Genomic DNA, 20,353 nt, shown 5'->3' with positions numbered 1-20,353 from the left:
AATTTTAAAAAGGGTACTAGAGTCGCCGTCACCTACCAGTTCGATGAACCTGAGATTATGCAGTTCGACGCTTTTACAAAAGCCTTCTACAATAATGTCCGCTTCCATCGCGCACGACGAACCATTCCAATTACGGAAACATTCGTGTTGTATTTCAACGCCTTTTTTCTCGGCCATGAAACAAATGCTGCAATATTTGTTTCTGACTCCGAGAAAAAGCAATTTCTTGGTTTCGGCTCCTATTATCGCGGCAACTCCCGAGTTCGCCAAGTATCTCCCGTTATATGCCCGCTGAACCCAGCCTCCGTCCGCGATAACTTTGATCCGCGCCGCGGAATCAGCGTCTACGTGACCTTTGCCGCGAGCTATCTCGTATTCCAAAACACCAGCGGCTAAAATTTCCGCGTGAAGATGTTCAGCCCAGTCCTAAGGAAAGAAAACGGATGAGTTTGTGAAATTACTTTGATCACAATCACTGATATCCCGTAATTCATTTTCGCTAAATAAATGAAATTGTAACAGCTAATATTGTTTGCCATTTTGTATATCAGTTACACTATGCTCCAGTGACGTAGACAAGGGGGAGTTCCGCCTTAGACCTACCTTTGGCTGATTTTTACCCCCTTCTCGCGACCCCCTCTTAACATTCACATACTTCGCCACCCTCCTTTGACGAATTTCTGGCTACGCCACTGGTATGCTCTCTATTGAATTATAGTATGTTTAAATAATAGTTTGAATAAAGGATAGATTAAATATATAAAAGTTTAGTTAAACTATAATATAAAAATACTAGTTATAACCTATCAAAACCAGGTTTTATCAAACTATATATAGTATATAGAAACTACAGATAAAATGAACTTATAGGTATAATCAACCTGTTTTATCAAACTATATATAGTATATAAAAACTACCGATAACATGAACTTATAGGTATAATCAACCTGTTTTATCAAACTATATATAGTATATAAAAACTACCGATAAAATGAACTTATAGGTATAATCAACCTGTTTTATCAAACTATATATAGTATATAAAAACTACCGATAAAATGAACTTATAGGTATAATCAACTTGTTTTATTACGTCGTATTTTATATATTTTAAAGCTAAGGCTGCTTGGTTTTTGTTAGTGAAATTTCGAAATTTTCCTTTTGGCAGGCGAAATGGAAAACGTTGAAATTACACTTTCTATTTCACGTTTTTTTTATAATTTCCGTTTGTAAAAGTTATATTCTTAGTAAGAGAAATGTTTCAGTGGGGACGGAAGACTATGGACTACAGAGCGTTTCACCAAATATAACTTTGACAACAAAGTAAGCTTGGCAAAGCGAGGGGGAGTACCAACTTTTCCATCGATTTTGCCAAAACTAAAGAAATCAAACTATGCAAAACGTTGATATATTTATAAAAGCTACGTATCTAAGATATCAAAAAAAAATATTCGTTCCTTTCCTACTTGGTTTTCAAGTTTCGAATACGTAGGAAAGCTCATGGAAGGCACATTTAGCACGGATAACACTTCATCCTGCTGGGCGTGACCCGCTCCAATTGATGTAAAGGCCCCCGCTCCGACGTAGTTCACGCTTTTATCATTTTCAGTTTCTTTGTTTGTTAAAATTTTTTTGGTGGCTGAACACGAATTGCATTGAAAAAAGAGATGGCTCTGGAGTCCAAGAACCAATTCTTTTTCAAACTGAAAATGGCCTTGTTTTTTGCATTCGTATCGATGCTTCTCTAATGCGCTAATCTCCTCTAAAAAAACCAATATCAACAATTCTGCGCCCTTCAAGCTTTTTCATATTTGGAGATGAAAACCCATATCCCATTTGTTCCGACGACAAATTGAATGATAGAAGTTCCGGTCGCTCCGGGAACCCTTCAGTTATCCTACATGGTAAATATCATTATAATATGCAAAAACAAAATACCAGATAAATATACAATCGTGAAAGTAAGATGGGGAATACTTACGTCTGAAAACTTTCATCCGCAGACCTATTATCGGCATGAGGCACTATATAACCAAATCCTTCCGGAGATGATTGAGAAATCGGTAAAGGAGGGCGCGCTAACGGCGAGAAATTAGCCAAATCCGTTGATGAACTACCTAATTCGGACGACGAATTTGCGCTACAACGCTTGCGTAAATGAATCTCTCGGTTGTTCACCTTTTTCTTATAATATTTTTGAGATTTCGGTGCCATCTCTTTACAAACTTAATTTCAAAGTAAATGTAGTGTGGACAATTTTGTCGGGCTGAATCGATAAAAATTGTAAATTTTTAAACGGCTATAACACACGTCTTACACTTACAAGAAATCTAAAAAGTGACACAACCCTCGCTGCCTCGCACAAACCGGACAGAGGTCAAAACTATTTTTGGGAAACCCTCCGCTCCCTCCCCAAATTTGAGCCTCAACGTCGACTTTGGAACATTTCGCGCAAAGGCCGGCGTATTCTTCTATTTGGACAATAGAACAATACGCCGCTCTTATCCCTTGACAGTGAAGGGTTGGGAAAGCTCTTTTACCTACATTTTTTAAATAAGTATTTACCGCCATCTATCGGAGAAATGGTGAACTAAGACCATAAACAAAATGCATAGTGGAAGCTACAGCTTTTAGCGTTTTAAAGATTACGACTTCATTTTTGATGTTAAAAATTTAAAAATGGTTTTAAAATTAAGTTTACCTTATGTGTTATATTTTGTTTTTGACAGAAACTAGAATATTTCGAAATTAAATGTTTTTTTGGGTGAAATTAAAATCTTTAAAAACGTTTTTTGTTAATTAAAAAAAACTAAGTAATAAAATTAGATTTTGCCAAAATTAAAAAATCGTCCTTATAGCCCATTGTTTATCTTTAAAATTTCAATCGTATTAAATACATAATAACGGAGCAATGTTTAAAACGCTTTTAAAACTTTCAAGTTTTCGAATAATTATAGTTAATTTACCACTATAAACGTATGTATAAAAAATAAGGAAAATATAGAGTGTAAAAAGGTCTTCACGTTGATATATGGTAGCATCAGTAAGATATTGGCGAGTTCACTTTATAAGCCTTTGAAAAACGGTCTCAATTGAAAACAAGATGATCAAGACGTCTTTAGGTTAACCTTAAAACAGACTGTTAAATAAGGAAATATTTTCAATTTCATATAGTAGTTTTTGCATAAAAACAAATCAATTAGTATGGCACTTTAAATAAAACAAACTAAAAATAAACATTTAAATAGTATCACCCATATCATTACTTAATTCCATCGACAAAACAGTATGCATTTTTCTCCAATGAAAAACTACCAATTAAAGTCGTGGTTTCCGGACATTCCTCCCACAACTTATATAAATGTTCTATTGTTTGAAGAAGATCACGGTAAGGAAGAACACCACAATTGAATTTCAAAGCGTTAACTACCATATCACTTGGAACTCCATTTAAATAGCCGAACGCCGCAATCATATTAATTTTATTAGGAAATTCTAATGATTTCTTGAAAAATAATGAGGCCAAAGGAAAAGGCCATTCATTAGAACGCTGACCCAAAACTCTTTGTAAAACAGCTAACGGGTTATTAACTAGGTCGAACTTTAATTTTCCTTTAGACATCCCTATAAAAAAATTAATCAGCAGAAATAAAAAGTGCATTAAAACTAAACCAAACTCCAAAAACCGTTAACACATTTTAACTAAACATATGTCCTTTAAAAAAACAACCATTTCAGTAAGAAAACCTACAACAAACTAAAATCCAGAAATAAACCACAATTAACAAGCTGGACATGCGTCAGATTTATAGCCTGGTGTACCGGTAAGATTGAAACCACACCACCGGAGGACTGTCATCATTATGCCCTACGCCAGCGTCCACAGACCCGGACAGGCAGCAAAACCAGCATGGGTAGTAGTACTCTACTACTGATGGTCACGCCCTCGACGCAAGCCACTCCACTTCGCACACAGTAGTGGGAATAAGAGCGGATGTTCTGGCAACGCCAGCCGACACCCTACCTAGAAAGGTAGAGAGCCAAGCTCATTGGAAGGAGCGCCTAAAGGGGAACGGCACAGCCGGCACCGGATATCACGGTGGAACCCCGAAAGGCCGGGAGATGGGTCCGCCGTGCCCTCATACGGAGGCCCGCAGTCCTACAGCAGGCAACTCAAACCATCGAGACGGCCAGTTTGCCCGGCCCCTCTCCGTTAGCCTGGGCCGAAGCCCAGTTACCAGCCCACACCGGACTGAAATCGGAGATGGAGATAGGACCATTTGGACGGAGCAAACATCTCCCAGTGCGCCACCGCCCGTGCTGGGTTACAAGAGCCGGACCCCGACTCCCCGGTAAAGCCACTAGTTATTGCACACTCCGACCCCTCGTGGGCCAAATTAACAAGCTACTGTTAATAGTAGGCGGACAATTTTAACTTATAAAAAGAACTCAAAAACGTAAAATACACACGTATTTACTTCTATGTTTAAAAAATACAAAGCAACTATATAAGTTGGCGATAATGCCTACGACACCAGCTTCAATTCGGACCACATTACCATAGCAAAAATTGAACGTGGCCACTCAGAATTTGAATGTTCCTTTTGAAACGCCATAAGCCAAAGGTCAAACCCTCCAGTATGAGGGCACGTTGGTCCTGTTTCCCGGCCTTTTGGAGTCACACCGGGATCTCAGTTGCCAGCTGTGCCGGGTCATGTGGACCGCTGTGTCCCGTCGTTCCCCTTTAGGAGCTCTCTCCAAAGGGTATGACTCTTTACCTACGTAGGTAGGGTGTCGGATGGAGTTGCTATAGCATCCACTCTTACTCGCACGGCTGTTTGCGAAGTGAGAATTGGTCCACCCATTGCTCCACCTTCTGCTGGGGTTGAGTGGTTTGCGTCAAAGGTCCGACCATCAGTAGTAGGGAACTACTACCCGAGGGGCTAACGACTTCCCGTAATCGGTGTACACCCTAACTGTAATGATTACGTATTCTTATGCACTCATCCCTTATCATTACGTAATCACGTGTAATCATTTGTAAAGCGTGTAATCATCTGTAATCACGCTTATTCATTGGAATTATCCCGTACTCAATTACTCATCTGTAATAATTTAAAAGTTTTGGGTTGCCTGTGTACTCATCGTAATCATTATGTTCTCATCATAATCACACTTTACTCATCGTAATTATTCTGTATTCATTGTAATCATCTGAACTCATTAATGATTACGTAATCGGTGTAGAGGCAAATTATTACTGGCTGGCCCCACGCTACTACCCATGCTGGATTTGTCACCTGTCCGGGCTTGGGGACGCTGGCGTAGGGCACTATGATGATAGGCCTCCGGTGGTATGGCTCCTGTTGCTATAGGTACACCGGCCTAAAAATTCTGACACACTTCTATTCTTGTAGTATCGCCCAACCACTTTTCCTTCTTCATATTATATACCCTGGTTTATAATGAAAATACCCGGAAAATGCTTTATTCGTCAGAACTATGCACCGTGATTTTATGGTTTATTTACTATTGTAAAATAAATAGTCGCAAAAAAACATTCATCGACGATGTTGGACATTTTGGTTGGGAAAACGGTTTGTATTTCTAATTAGCTAAAGATTTTTTAAATTATGTTACGCTTTCATTATAAATTTTATAAACAAATCCAATTCTTGGTAAACCAAAAAGGATTACAACTCAATTTCGGCGCGCCTCTCAAAACGGCGCCCCGGGCAGTTGCCCGGGCCTTAAGCCGCCCCTGAGAAAACATAACGCTATCTTCTCTCTTCCGCTTAAGGCGAGTTCCTAATTTTAACTGAACCGTTGTATGTATCAGTGGTTTTATGCTAGAACTATTATTTCGGCCATTTTTAAATAAAAAGCTTCGTGCCTAGTACTGGTAATGAATCATAACGCAGCCCACGCATTCGCAATTCAACGAAAATTTTACATACTTTATAACCATAAGTTTATAATATTTTAAGTAAGTATGTATCTTAGGGAAGTATTTTACTGAGTTATTCACGGAGTGACGTCATCACGGAAAAAACGCCCCCCAAGCGAGGCGCCGTTAACGGCTACCCCACAGAAGAGAGCGAGCGGACGCAAAACGGCGACTAGATCTCAGTAAATGTTTTACATTTTAAGAATAAGAAGTGTCATACTTATATTAATATTGTAAACTTATGCTATTACCCAACAGAAAATGGACACTAACGCTACTAATATACACTTTTAAACGTAAAAAATAATATTTTCAACACCAGATTGAAAATAAATAATTATATTAAACTGTAATAAAATAAAAAATTATCAACGTATTATTTCAATCGATGAAAGAACGCGCGAACGATAAATTCGAATAAGATACTACACAAGATGCTGAAAATTAACTAAGATACTTCATTCGCGCCCACGCAATATAGTCTTCTTATCCAACACTTCTATTTACCCTAATAAATCAAGTCATGTTGTGTGATTGGACGCTGATTAGATAAGCTGTAAGCCAATGTTTGTTAAAAAACGCGATAAAAAAATAAAATAATTTGATACTGTTATTAGAGATATTCAGCGAACGGTATAAAACGCCAACGGCTAAAAATACACGTGGAAAACAAAACGTCAACAATGACACTGCAGCTCTCAACGTCGCTTTTGAAGCTTCTAGGCCGTTCGCTAAATCTCTCTAATAAAAAAAACCATCTCGAGAAAAACGCAAATAACATATTTGATAACGTTCAAATTTTATATCCAATATGACCTTTCATTTCTTTCCACATTTCAACCCCCAGACTTTTTTTTTCGGTTTTATCCGAAAACTTAATAACATCAAAAAATACGTAAAATAAAATTATAACGTCAAACAACCATGAACAACTTTTTCATTGAAAAATCTGTAATTAATATAATTAAAGGGGGCAAAAGAGGGGGCAGAAGAGGTATGCACGTGAAATAGTGTTATTTCTGCCGTCGACCCGCCCATTTACAGAATAATTGCCCATACACACAACCAAAGGACGACGAACCAAAAACAGGAGAAAATCTCGAACCACTCAGGAATTTTCACGTAAAAATAAATGCCTTCCCGTATAAAACCGCTTTGAAACTATTTCGAAACGTTTAAAATAGCGTTAAAATATTTTAAGGGTAAAGTTTATTCTCATTTTGTTAAGCATAAAATAAAGCTGTTTTTATAAGAAGCATATATTTCACTTAGTCACTTTTTAGCCTACATTGTTGGTAATTCGGATACACCAAATACATTGTTAACAAGTATGGTTCCCTATAGTAATATATGTGCATCCAAAAATTATTTCCAGAACAAATGAAGAGATGGACGAGGACACAGTACTCGAAGAAGGATATAATAAATAAGTAGTAGAAAACTAAATATGAACGCTTTTTTCCAAGATGGCCGCCAAGATGGCCACCAAAACAACCCCCCCCTTCCCCCAAAAATATTTTCAAAACATTTTTGTCCTTGGAAAATTTCAAAAATCAATTTTAATTTCAATCTCAACTTTCACCTTGAAGATGATCTTTGACCTCGACGCCTGACATCTGTCCACAACCACTAAGCCTCGGTCTATACTCCCAACAAGTTTGGTCACGATCGGACAAGGTCGAACCGAGATATCGGCGGTAATATGTAACCCCACCAAATACTTCCACTTATTTACTTTTGGTGTCATTTTTTTCGTTTTTTCGTTTTTTAGCCGTTTAAAATGCTAATTAGTTATTTGCGAGATGGGGAAACCTTCGCTTTATAGCCTTGGCAACTTTTGGCCACACCCAATCACGTGATATCCAACTTACCCCTGTTGAAAATTAAACTTTATTTACTTTTTGGAAATAAATAAATAAACAATCAATACATAGTTTGCATCCCTACGTCATCAATGACGCAGTTCCAAGTATAGATATAAGAACCAAGAATAAATATTTAATTTGAGCTAGAATGAACGATTCTATGCCGCCATTTTGCCGGTGCAGATTTCTTAGTAAAACGGGAGGGTTAACAGTTTCAATCGTCTGTTTGCGGATTTTAATTATTTTCAAATGATTAAGAAATTAGTTTAACGTTCAAAATGGTTATCTGCCTGGTTAAAAATTGTTCGAGTAGTTCAATTACCAAGGGAGAGCGAAAATTGTTTATTTTATTCGATAGCGAAGGTAATTGTAAAAAGGATGACCGCAAAGGCCTAACTTTGATAAGCTTTGTCAACTTCTTTTTGTAGATATTTCTGTAGTAATTAATTGATATTTTATTTAAATAACCCGGCCTTAGAATCTTATCTGACTTTGTTTAGGGCCCATTTAAAATTTTAAAGCATAAATCTAATACGTTTTGTAGCTTTGACGAGATTACCAACAAAATGGCTACCTATTTAGTAGCTACGCGCGAAATGGTTTGAATTTTTGATCGCCCTCCCAGTTTCCTTGGAGACCATAGGCCCCTCCCTTCGGTGCAAACTATGTATACACATTTTAAAACAAATTACAATGGGGCTGGTCAATATCCGCCCGAGATATAGCCCCTTATGTATAACCCCGGTCGAAATAAAATACAATTTAGCTTACAACTGTCGAAATAAAATACATATTTTAAAACACAACAAATTGCAATAGGCCTGATTGGTCAATATCCGCCCCATAACTTATGTTTTACCCCTGTTGAAATGAAACTTTATTTACTTTTGGAGATAAATAAATAATACAATAACGACATAATAAACAATCAATACATATTTTAAAAACACAACAAATTACAATGGTGCTAATTGGTCAATATTCGCCCGAGATATAGCCAATTTTGTTTATAATAAATAAAATAAAATGTTTTTACTTTTGGAGATACATTGTTTTTTAACATTTGCAATTATTTTAAAATAATAAATTAATTACATAAACAACCAACAAACATTTTAAAAACATTACAATGAACTTAATCGGGCGATATCCGCCAGAGATATAGTCGCTAATGTATTATGAAAAAATTCATTTTATTTAGCCATTCAAAAGTATAATGTTATCCACCTACAATAAAACGTATTACTTTACCAATATAAAAATAATTCTTACATTTTTGAAGATACAATGTTGTTTTTATTGATACTTTTTACTAGTGTTCGCAATTGTTTATTCATTATCCACAAATTTTCCGATTTATTTTAAAAAAAGATGGGAAAAAAAATATCATTTTAACTTATTTATGTTTTTACGCAACAAAGCTTTTATTTGAATAAAAGTGGTATTTATTTAAATAATTGGCTTATTAACTTTCAATTATTTAAACATTTTGCAATTTTTATTAAACTATTGGTTATTTAAATAAATATTGAAATATAGCCGAGCTTATTTTATTCATGGATTAATCGACTGCCGAACACTAACTTTTGCAACTCAAAAGACTATAATTTTACCCAAAGGGATGTCTGGTTAATTTTTAATAGTAAAAAAATATATATTCTAAAGTTGGAAAAACATTTTAAATTACATAATCAATAAGAATTCCAAAACCATTTATTTTAAATAAATAAAAAATAATTAACTTTTTTAAATTAAAAATAACAACATTGTAAATAGAATTTTCTCTGACTATACACAGTGAACGAACGGCCGATTATTGGTGACTATATTAAAACAAAATTAAGTTTATTAATTTGAATTATTTTCAAAATTAAACATTACTTACATTGATTGATAATTTTAACTTTCTGCTGAAACACGTTACCAGAAACACGGTCTATGAAATTCTGCCGGATTGCGAGCTATATCTTTAAATTCATAAATAAAAAACTACCTCTAGGATATAACTGGTTCAACATTGTAACCTTGTAGAAGTAATTTGATACCCACCCCTTAATTATTTTTACGTGTAAATGTTATCAACTACAATTACAGCCTTCTAAAAATAGTTTGGATTTTTCAGCAATTTTCTATCAAACGATAAAATTATAAACGCAGATCACGTTTCACAAGGAAACATTCAACAGAGCCAGTGAGAAGAAAAAACTGGTTTTTACAAACAAATGCTAGATATTAATAAAATATCAATTAATAAATCCTCTAATTTGAAAAAAATTGTAAATAAAAATGAATGTTTTTAAAAACAAAGCTTATTGACAATTTACTTTTTGAAGATAATTGTTTATATTACTTAACAACTATTAATAATAATAGAAATAATAATAATAATACTTCTTTCGCAAAAGACCAGGATATTGCAATAAATAAGATAAAAAAAATTACACTAATAAATTTATTTTTTAAACAATTGCAAATTAAATTATACAATTAATAAGCATTTTAAAAATAAGACAATCTCAAAATATGTACAAAATAGCGTATTTAATTAAGATATAATTAGTAATATGAACAAAAAATTAAAGGTTGTAAAAATAGAACATTAAAAAAATTATAAATATGATAAGGATACAATTAAATATAGTTATATTAACCTTAATTCGTAGATATTTCTATACTACGAAATTAGGTATCAGGTTTGAAATTCAGGCTAAATCTTGTAATTGTTAATAAGTATAATTAAATGAATATAATCATAAATATTAACTAACAAATTATTTGATATTATGCTGTTGTAATGTGTTTACGTAGTTAAAAAGCAGTTTTTATGCTGAATTCTCCCTACACATTACATTTGAAGGACAGCATCATTGCTAATAATGGAATGTATTTGGTTTTGAATATAAACATGTTTTTAAATTTAATTATTAAAAAACGTAAAAATAAATAAAAAACAGTATCATTTTTGTATTTAAATCAATCCAAGGTATCAGATTTCGAACAATTTAGCTTAAATTATTATTTACGCTTTATAAATAACGTTAATTTTGAATATAATTTAACAATAAAATACCAATTGTCTATTTATTTCCAATTTTTTTCAATCTATAATATATAACTTTATTCCTAAATTTATAGGTTTATTACAATTGGTATATCATTTTCGACTCATCTTACAAAATACGTATATATAAATTTATCAGGTTCTCATACGGAATCACGTGTACAATTACAATACTTGAGAAAGACACGTTTCTCATACTAAAACTTGAGATATTTATTTAAACAAAATGCTTGTGATGTTGGCTAAAGCACTACTTTGTTATAAAGGTACTTAATGATATTAAAGGGAGTTTATAATTAATTTGATTCACGTTAACAGAACACTTGTGACGTAGTAGAGAGAAGGGTCTTTTAGACGATCTAAATTTTAGCATTTCTGAACTTTTATATGAATTATGTTTAATTACCTATAACCATATGGATTTCAATACATTTGAAGAAGCGAGTAAAATAGTGGAAGAGTATAATGTGACGTGGTTAGATGTGCAAGAAATAAGAATGCATTTGGAAGAAATGGAAAAGCATATTGAAGAGTGGAAATTTAAGCTAGAGGAAGCTAGTCAAAGAGAAATTTTACTGAGAAATAAAGTTAAAGATAGAAAAACAGATATAATTGGATTGAAAATATTGCAAGATAGTTGGAAGAGAGCAGACAACTAGAAAGTGTGTTTACAAAAGGTTCTTTTAAACGTAACTTAGTACATTTATTAAGTATTTTTAAATATTTGAATATCGGAATTGTAGTGTTTAGATGTTTTTCTAGTATTTTTCTATGTATTTGGATATCTGAAATATATTTTATCCGATTAAAAGTAGAGTTAAGACGTTTTGTAATATTTTCTATGTATTTGCGTATTGGAAAAGTATTTTAACGTATTAAACGCCAAATTTAAGTGTTTTTGTACTATTGTTCCACCTATATTTGCGCATTGAAATATATTCTAACGTAATGAACGTAGAGTATTTTTTTCCGACCTTTATTTACACATTGGAAAGCTAATTTATCGTATTAAAGATTTTTTATAGTATCTTTCTGACTATATTTGTGTATAAAAATTTAATTTTACCGTATTTAAAATATAGATAAGTGGTTTTTGTCTTATTTTTATAACTATATTTACATATTGAATATTTTTTTAATTTTATTTTTCCTATTTACAACACTATCTTTAATATATAAGTTTATTCCTAAATTTATAAGCTTATTACAATTGACATATCATTTTCGACTAATCTTACAAAAATTCATTAAGAAATAATATTTGTAATAGGAAAATCGTGGATGTTAAATTACTTGAAATACCGTAAGCCTATGTAGTATTTTTCTACCTATATTGGCATTTCGGAAATATATTTCAACGTATTGAATGTAGAGTATAGAGATTGTTGCAGTATTTTTCTTCCTACGTGACTTCACCAGAAACGTTAATGTTATTCTCTTTATTAATGAAGCCGACCCTGAACATATGTTTTACACTTTGTTCTACGATGTTTTAACATACACCATTTCAATACATTCTCAAGTTATTACATACGCTATTTAAAACACATGAGATAAAGATAACGAGGAAACAAGTTGACTCTGAAAAAATATGTTTTACTCTACGGGAAATATGTTGTAAGATTAAATTCATAATGGTTAATGTGAAGTATTTTTCTACCTTTTTTAAATTTTGTGGTATTTCTTTATCTATATATGTGTATCGGAAATGTATTTTAAAGAATCGAACGTAGAGTAAAGAGTTTTTTTTAGTATTTTCTGTCTATATTTGCGTATCGGAATTGTGTTATGTCGTATTAAAAGTAGAAGAAGAAGGAATTTTTATATTATTATTCTACCTATTAACATATCGGAAATTTATTTTATCAAATTTAAAAAGGGATTTTAGTAGTATTTTTCTATCTATATTTTCATATTTGAAATGTATTTTAAAGTATTAAAAGCAGAATAAAGTTCCATAAGAATTCATCTTTCTGACAAGAGTCTTACCAATCATAAATACATCATCTAATCTGGAATTTATGTTTAACAAATGGATAAATTCGTGTTTACAAAGGTTCTTTTAAACGTAACTTAGTGTATTAATTAAGTATATTTTTAAATTTGAATATCAGAGTTTTTTAATTTTAAAGTGTAATAGCTAGAAGGATATAAAACAATTTTTCCGAAAAAATAATAACAATTTCACAAGTATATTTAATTTCAGGTTCCGAGTTGAAAATTATCTTATAACTGTATTATTCATTTTGAATTTTTGTTAAAAACTAAATTTGGAAAAAAGTTATGTTATCAATTTTATTCAAATAAGCAACACTCGTTAGTTGTAAACTAGATTAAGTGTTAAAAACTAAAACCCAAAATTTGATAGTAAACCATGATTTCCAAAAATGTACATATCAACCTCACCGAATGCAAAGTTTATCAGACAGTAAAGTGAGTCATAAAATCGATTGATTTAAAAGTTATTATAAATCCTACAAAATAAAGGTGTTTCGGGTAATTGATTTCTTACTATTTTGTATGATCGCTTAAATTTTAAATTTCAATTAATTTAGTTTTGTATTGTATTTAAAAATTAAATATACAATATTCATAATATTTATTATAAAGAAAAAATTTCCAAAATAATACAATAAAACCTTTAAATTAAACCAAATTTAAAAAATATATAAAATATTAAGAAATGATACATCTACATTTTAAGCAAAAAAATAAAATATTGTATCTATCTTCGGGGCAAACGTTTCTAATATTACGCAAACATTTAAAAAATTTCTTGTGGTTTCGGGCTACTATTTTTTGCATTGTAACACATTTTTCGTATACAGTACCTGTTTATTTATTTGATCTGCTTTAAAATACTAATTGTCTGATTATTATAGGACAAGAAAATTAACACTTATACGAAAATATTAGTATATTTTCTACTAAATCATGTTTAGATGGATTATGAATTAACCGTTTGAATAATACGTATAAGAATTAATCGTTATCGAGATGATTAGGGTTATTTCAAACTTTAAATGCTTTAATTCGTAAAATATTTTAAACGTAACAAGGAAAGACTAAGTAACATTTACCCCGGAGAAAACAAAGCGCATTCTAGCCAAGGGCTGTACTATTAAGGAAACGTAATTGACTTCTTGTCGTTTTTACCTGAGAGTAAGAGTGATGGAAATGGAGCCAAACAAGCCTTTGGTAATACTGTGAGGTTAGTGGGTGGCCGATTCTGTCCACCTTGGTATTAGGCGATTATTAATGTATTATTTTTATGGTCCGTTATTCAGCGTTAACATTTCACCCCTATACGCTTAAATAGGATTTATTGACCGTCGTCTTGATTGTTGGCTACTGTTATAATTACTACAATGATTACGATATGTTTTATTTATTCCGAGAGATTGATTTGACATACACTTTACAGCGATAAGTTATTAATGCTTTAAATTTTATTAAAAATGGTGTCCTAGGTAAAATATTTCCAAGTCAAAAACACCCTTAGTTTAAATATTTTATTTAATTTAAAAATATAAACTTTATTATAACAGATTTGACATATTATATATTACATAGAGTTGAAATCTTTGAAAGATGATATAATTATTTTTAGTGTTTTTTAATGAAAATTATAATATAATATCGCATTAAGAAACATTTTCATAGAGTAGGTTTTTAATGGAATATGCAATTATCAATATAAAACTATCATTTGATATTATAGGTTTATGTTGATGCAAATGTGATTATTAAATTTTAGAGTTATTCCACGTGAAATCTTTTTTTAGTTATTACATCTACTTTAACACTAACACAACTTTGTTTATTTCAAATAATGTTTGGAATATAGACTATTTTCTAAATCTTGCAGGTTTTACTAATTTTATTAAAAAATCTATTGCTTTTGGTCCCAGTTTATTAATATTTTGGTAAAGAATATTTTTTCACATACAACGAGACAACCCGAGGTGGTTCTCACTGATTTTGTTCAAAGTTGGGGAATAAAGTCCGAAATGTGTACAGGAACTGCACCGAGTGTCTATATTTTACTTAAATGAATACGGAATATAATTGTACGTCTTTCAAAACCTAATGATATTTTGTAGTTTAAATTGTTTTCTCTATCAAGCGAGGATAATTTCAGAAACAGAAGAAGGGCATTAGAAAACTCACGAATTGAGCCGAATCGTTACGTTTAAGGATAAAATTAGTTCACATTGTTCGTGAGGCGGTAATTTAGAACGTTTAATTGCTTTTTAGGTCTTCAACTTTTTGGAATGGCCCGAAATTGTGTGATCCTAAACATTTCAACCTTGACAGTAGTTTGAAGAACGTTTATAGTTTTAGAAAATGACGTCTTATCGGAGACGCTTCCTATCATTATATCGATTAACACAATTTTATGGGATTTTAACCAATTATAAAAAACAATATTTGAATTGTTCTATTATTATTGGAATTCACACAATATTATTCGAATATACAAATAAAAATTCAAATACCCAATATAATTGGAATCTAATAAAAATATAAATATAATCAACGTTTTATTTACTTATCTTTATATCAATTGACACAATACTATTGGAATTTACTCAAAACTGTTTAAATGTTAACTAGAATATTTGAATCGACCTAGTATTATTTGAATTTATTCAATATAAATCAAATATACAAAATATTTTTATATTTAGCCAAGATACAAGAATTTACCTAAATGTATTCGAAATTTCCCAATTTAATACGAATTCAAGTAAAAAATATTTAAGTTAATTCAATAATATAAGAAGTTACCCAATATAATTTTAATTTGCCCAAATGTATTCAAATTTACTCGTTTAATATGAATTTGACATAATTTTTAATAACAATGATAATATCGAATTTATCACACAAAGAGATACATTAATATGCGCTTATTTGCAAAACAAAACAAGATTTCTTTCAAAATAAATAGGATTTTTTTAATCTGTCAGATAATTAAACATTGTTATTTTCCCATGAGCTTTTCTTTTTAAGTTGTCAGAAGCATTTTTTGGTTTCCATAACAAAACGGAAGTCTAGCGTAATTTTCCCTTTATTGTTTTCGTGTTACATTTCGGACTTTATTCCCCAACTTTGAACAAAATCAGTGAGAACCACCTTGGGTTGTCTCGTTGTATGTGAAAAAATATTCTTTACCAAAATATTAATAAACTGGGACCAAAAGCAATAGATTTTTTAATAAAACCAGTAAAACCTGCAAGATTTAGAAAATAGTCTATATTCCAAACATTATTTGAAATAAACAAAGTTGTGTTAGTGTTAAAGTAGTTGTAATAACTAAAAAATGATTTCACGTGGAATAACTCTAAAATTTAATAATCACATTTGCAACAACATAAACCTATAATATCAAATGATAGTTTTATATTGATAATTGCATATTCCATTAAAAACCTACTCTATGAAAATGTTTCTTAATGCGATATTATATTATAATTTTCATTAAAAAACACTAAAAATAATTATATCATCTTTCAAAGATTTCAACTCTATGTAATATATAATATGTCAAATCTGTTATAATAAAGTTTATATTTTTAAATTAAATAAAATATTTAAACTAAGGGTGTTTTTGACTTGGAAATATTTTACCTAGGACACCATTTTTAATAAAATTTAAAGCATTAATAACTTATCGCTGTAAAGTGTATGTCAAATCAATCTCTCGGAATAAATAAAACATATCGTAATCATTGTAGTAATTATAACAGTAGCCAACAATCAAGACGACGGTCAATAAATCCTATTTAAGCGTATAGGGGTGAAATGTTAACGCTGAATAACGGACCATAAAAATAATACATTAATAATCGCCTAATACCAAGGTGGACAGAATCGGCCACCCACTAACCTCACAGTATTACCAAAGGCTTGATTGGCTCCATTTCCATCACTCTTACTCTCAGGTAAAAACGACAAGAAGTCAATTACGTTTCCTTAATAGTACAGCCCTTGGCTAGAATGCGCTTTGTTTTCTCCGGGGTAAATGTTACTTAGTCTTTCCTTGTTACGTTTAAAATATTTTACGAATTAAAGCATTTAAAGTTTGATATAACCCTAATCATCTCGATAACGATTAATTCTTATACGTATTATTCAAACGGTTAATTCATAATCCATCTAAACATGATTTAGTAGAAAATATACTAATATTTTCGTATAAGTGTTAATTTTCTTGTCCTATAATAATCAGACAATTAGTATTTTAAAGCAGATCAAATAAATAAACAGGTACTGTATACGAAAAATGTGTTACAATGCAAAAAATAGTAGCCCGAAACCACAAGAAATTTTTTAAATGTTTGCGTAATATTAGAAACGTTTGCCCCGAAGATAGATACAATATTTTATTTTTTTGCTTAAAATGTAGATGTATCATTTCTTAATATTTTATATATTTTTTAAATTTGGTTTAATTTAAAGGTTTTATTGTATTATTTTGGAAATTTTTTCTTTATAATAAATATTATGAATATTGTATATTTAATTTTTAAATACAATACAAAACTAAATTAATTGAAATTTAAAATTTAAGCGATCATACAAAATAGTAAGAAATCAATTACCCGAAACACCTTTATTTTGTAGGATTTATAATAACTTTTAAATCAATCGATTTTATGACTCACTTTACTGTCTGATAAACTTTGCATTCGGTGAGGTTGATATGTAAATTTTTGGAAATCATGGTTTACTATCAAATTTTGGGTTTTAGTTTTTAGCACTTAATCTAGTTTACAACTAACGAGTGTTGCTTATTTGAATAAAATTGATAACATAACTTTTTTCCAAATTTAGTTTTTAACAAAAATTCAAAATGAATAATACAGTTATAAGATAATTTTCAACTCGGAACCTGAAATTAAATATACTTGTAAAATTGTTATTATTTTTCCGAAAAATTGTCTTATATCCTTCTAGCTATTACACTTTAAAATTAAAAAACTCTGATATTCAAATTTAAAAATATACTTAATTAATACACTAAGTTACGTTTAAAAGAACCTTTGTAAACACGAATTTATCCATTTGTTAAACATAAATTCCAGATTAGATGATGTATTTATGATTGGTAAGACTCTTGTCAGAAAGTACCCTAAGACAATATGGCAACGTCAAAACCTATCGTTATGACGAGTACTCGCAACTCAAAGGAGTAAAGAATGGTGACCGATCTGTTAAAATACTAATGACTAAATCTATCCCAAATGTTATGTTTTTCGGGCGTAGCCGTGCCTTGGTATATTACCAAGGCGTTACAAAGAAGTGCTTCTACTGTGACGAAGAAGGTCACACAGTTTCCACGTGTGAAAAGAAGAGAGCGACAGTAGAAGTAAGACGGCCCGTCCTGTTTGAAGGCCCGGGTCCCTCTACAAGTAACGAGCCCGAGGGTGTTCAGGAGACCAAAACTGGAGAAAAAAAAGCACTATCACCCAAAGATCCTGCAACCACCAGAAGCTCTACATCTACTCGTTTGGAGGTTGTTTCCTCCAACGCCACTACTCGAGAAAAAGACCCAGAAGCAAACCAAGAAAATCAATCACTACTCACCTCAGCCGACGAATCAAAAAGCTCAGAAGAAAGCTGGACGCTGACGTCTCCAGAACCTGCCAGAAAAAACGTTAAACCTCCAGTCCAAACCAGTCAATACGCCGACGCCCTGAAATTACCACCACAGTCCGCTAAACCTGAAACCAGCCCCAAATGGGATCCTACAACTTGGAAATTAGGAGAAAAACCCGATTTAAAAAAATTATCCATGACCGAACTTAAAACCTTTTTCGACCAACTCAACAGTCTACCTACCTCCCGAAGTGACGCAGAAAACCTACAAATAGACGACCTCCTGGAACAAATCAGCAATATCATCGAAGGTAACCCGAAACGTCAACGCAGCCCAACTCCACAAAAAGAATCCAAAAAAGGAAAAACCAAGTGTTAAAATTTAAACTTTTAAATTATTAACCCGCTTTTATCTATACACACTAAATTGTTTTTAATGATTTCATATTTAACTGACCTGCTCTAATTTAAATTAATTAATAAGCAGGAAAAATTTGACAAGGGTACTGTAACCAAGTTTTTTAATAAACAAATTCAGTATCTGTTCTTATCAGCTTAATATCTGATACGGGTCCCATCGGGGCCCAAGATATTAAACTTATTTTTGGACGGCGGCGGAGAGGTCGGAGCTTGCTCCACCTCCGCCACGGGTTGGCCTGGTATTGCAGTTCTTCCAGGATCGGCCCACCTCGCTCAATGAATCTAAAATCAAACACCATATATATATATATATATATATATATATATATATATATATATATATTTTCCTAACGTCATAAGAGGGAAAGTCGTCATTGGCTAGTAGATCATTTTGAAGGATTCGGACGGATTTGTTTAGTAATTTTTACCTTAATTGTCGTACGTTACCAACGGTATGATTTTTTAACTCACTTTCGTTACTAACAGGAGACATGATTAGGAGTTCACAGCCGGCCGCTTTTCGACATTCGCGTTGGCAACACGTCTTCCCCTTTAAAAAAATTACCCCCTCCCAAACCATGGTAACTCCGTTCTCGAAACGGACACCATATAAGTTATTTACATCGAGTTACCTAGCGAGGATTGCGTAACTATCGCTGTAGAAATAGGGGACTGTTAAAAGCGGGATGGTTTGGAAAAAACGAGTTTTTGTGTTGCTGATGCCGGGGCGCGTACTACGCGGCAACCACGGTCAATTCGTAGTGCCATATCTCATGACACTTCTCTACAGCTGTTCTGGTAAGCGTGCAGGAGGAAACCCCGTATGATCAAGATCTTACTTTTTCTAATTATCGATTAAGCACGGTTCCATGTTGCCACTTATTAAAAAAAAGACCCAGAGAAAACCGAAGATAAATTATCGCCTTGGCGAACTAGTTAGAAACAGCGTAAAAGAAAATATTTAAAAATACACAAATTTTATTAAAAAGACTCAAATACCCCGTTAATGAAAAAAAAGAGGGTGAGAGGAAGAGATCAGCCACCGGCACGCCGTGTTCCCTGGTGGTCTCCCTCCCTCCCAAGAAATGACCCCACTCGACGCGGCTTACCGTCGTTAATGGGTCGAGAACCAATGTATTCCACGTGATATTACCGTTGACGGCTGAAAACGCTCGATGGCCGTCGATCTTTTTGTTTGAAATCAAGAAGTTGCCTTCTTTGGTCAGACGTGATGGTTATACACGCTGTCATCTCCAGCCACGAGCAATCTGCTTAAACATAATTATGAAATATATGAATGCTCAATCTCACTCTTTTTCTTTTTCAACCACCAAAGCCCCCTTTGCCGGTTATCGCTTCTCGGCCTTTTGGCTGAGATCAAAGTGTAGTATCTGTTCCCAGCTATTTCGCTGAAATCTTGGCCGAAAGGCCGTCAAGCGAGTTTTCCAGCTATA

At 32.3% G+C, this 20,353-nt stretch overlaps 1 non-coding gene and 1 pseudogene across 1 annotated transcript; both read left to right on the top strand.

Moving 5' to 3' along the window:
• The first annotated feature begins 18,987 nt into the window (after positions 1–18,987).
• On the top strand, positions 18,988–19,172 carry LOC149930917 (U2 spliceosomal RNA). The gene has a single exon (XR_016476507.1). It is a non-coding gene; the product is annotated as a U2 spliceosomal RNA (small nuclear RNA).
• Positions 19,173–20,250: 1,078 nt separating this feature from the next.
• LOC149930916 (U2 spliceosomal RNA) lies at positions 20,251–20,353 on the top strand (annotated as a pseudogene).

Source organism: Leiobunum rupestre, chromosome 9, assembly GCF_980474605.1.
Source record: "Leiobunum rupestre chromosome 9, qqLeiRupe1.1.hap1, whole genome shotgun sequence".
In the NCBI taxonomy this organism is placed as follows: Eukaryota; Metazoa; Arthropoda; class Arachnida; order Opiliones; family Sclerosomatidae; genus Leiobunum; species Leiobunum rupestre.
The sequence above is the reverse complement of the archived record's forward strand: the minus strand, read 5'-3'. Positions and strand labels throughout refer to the sequence as shown.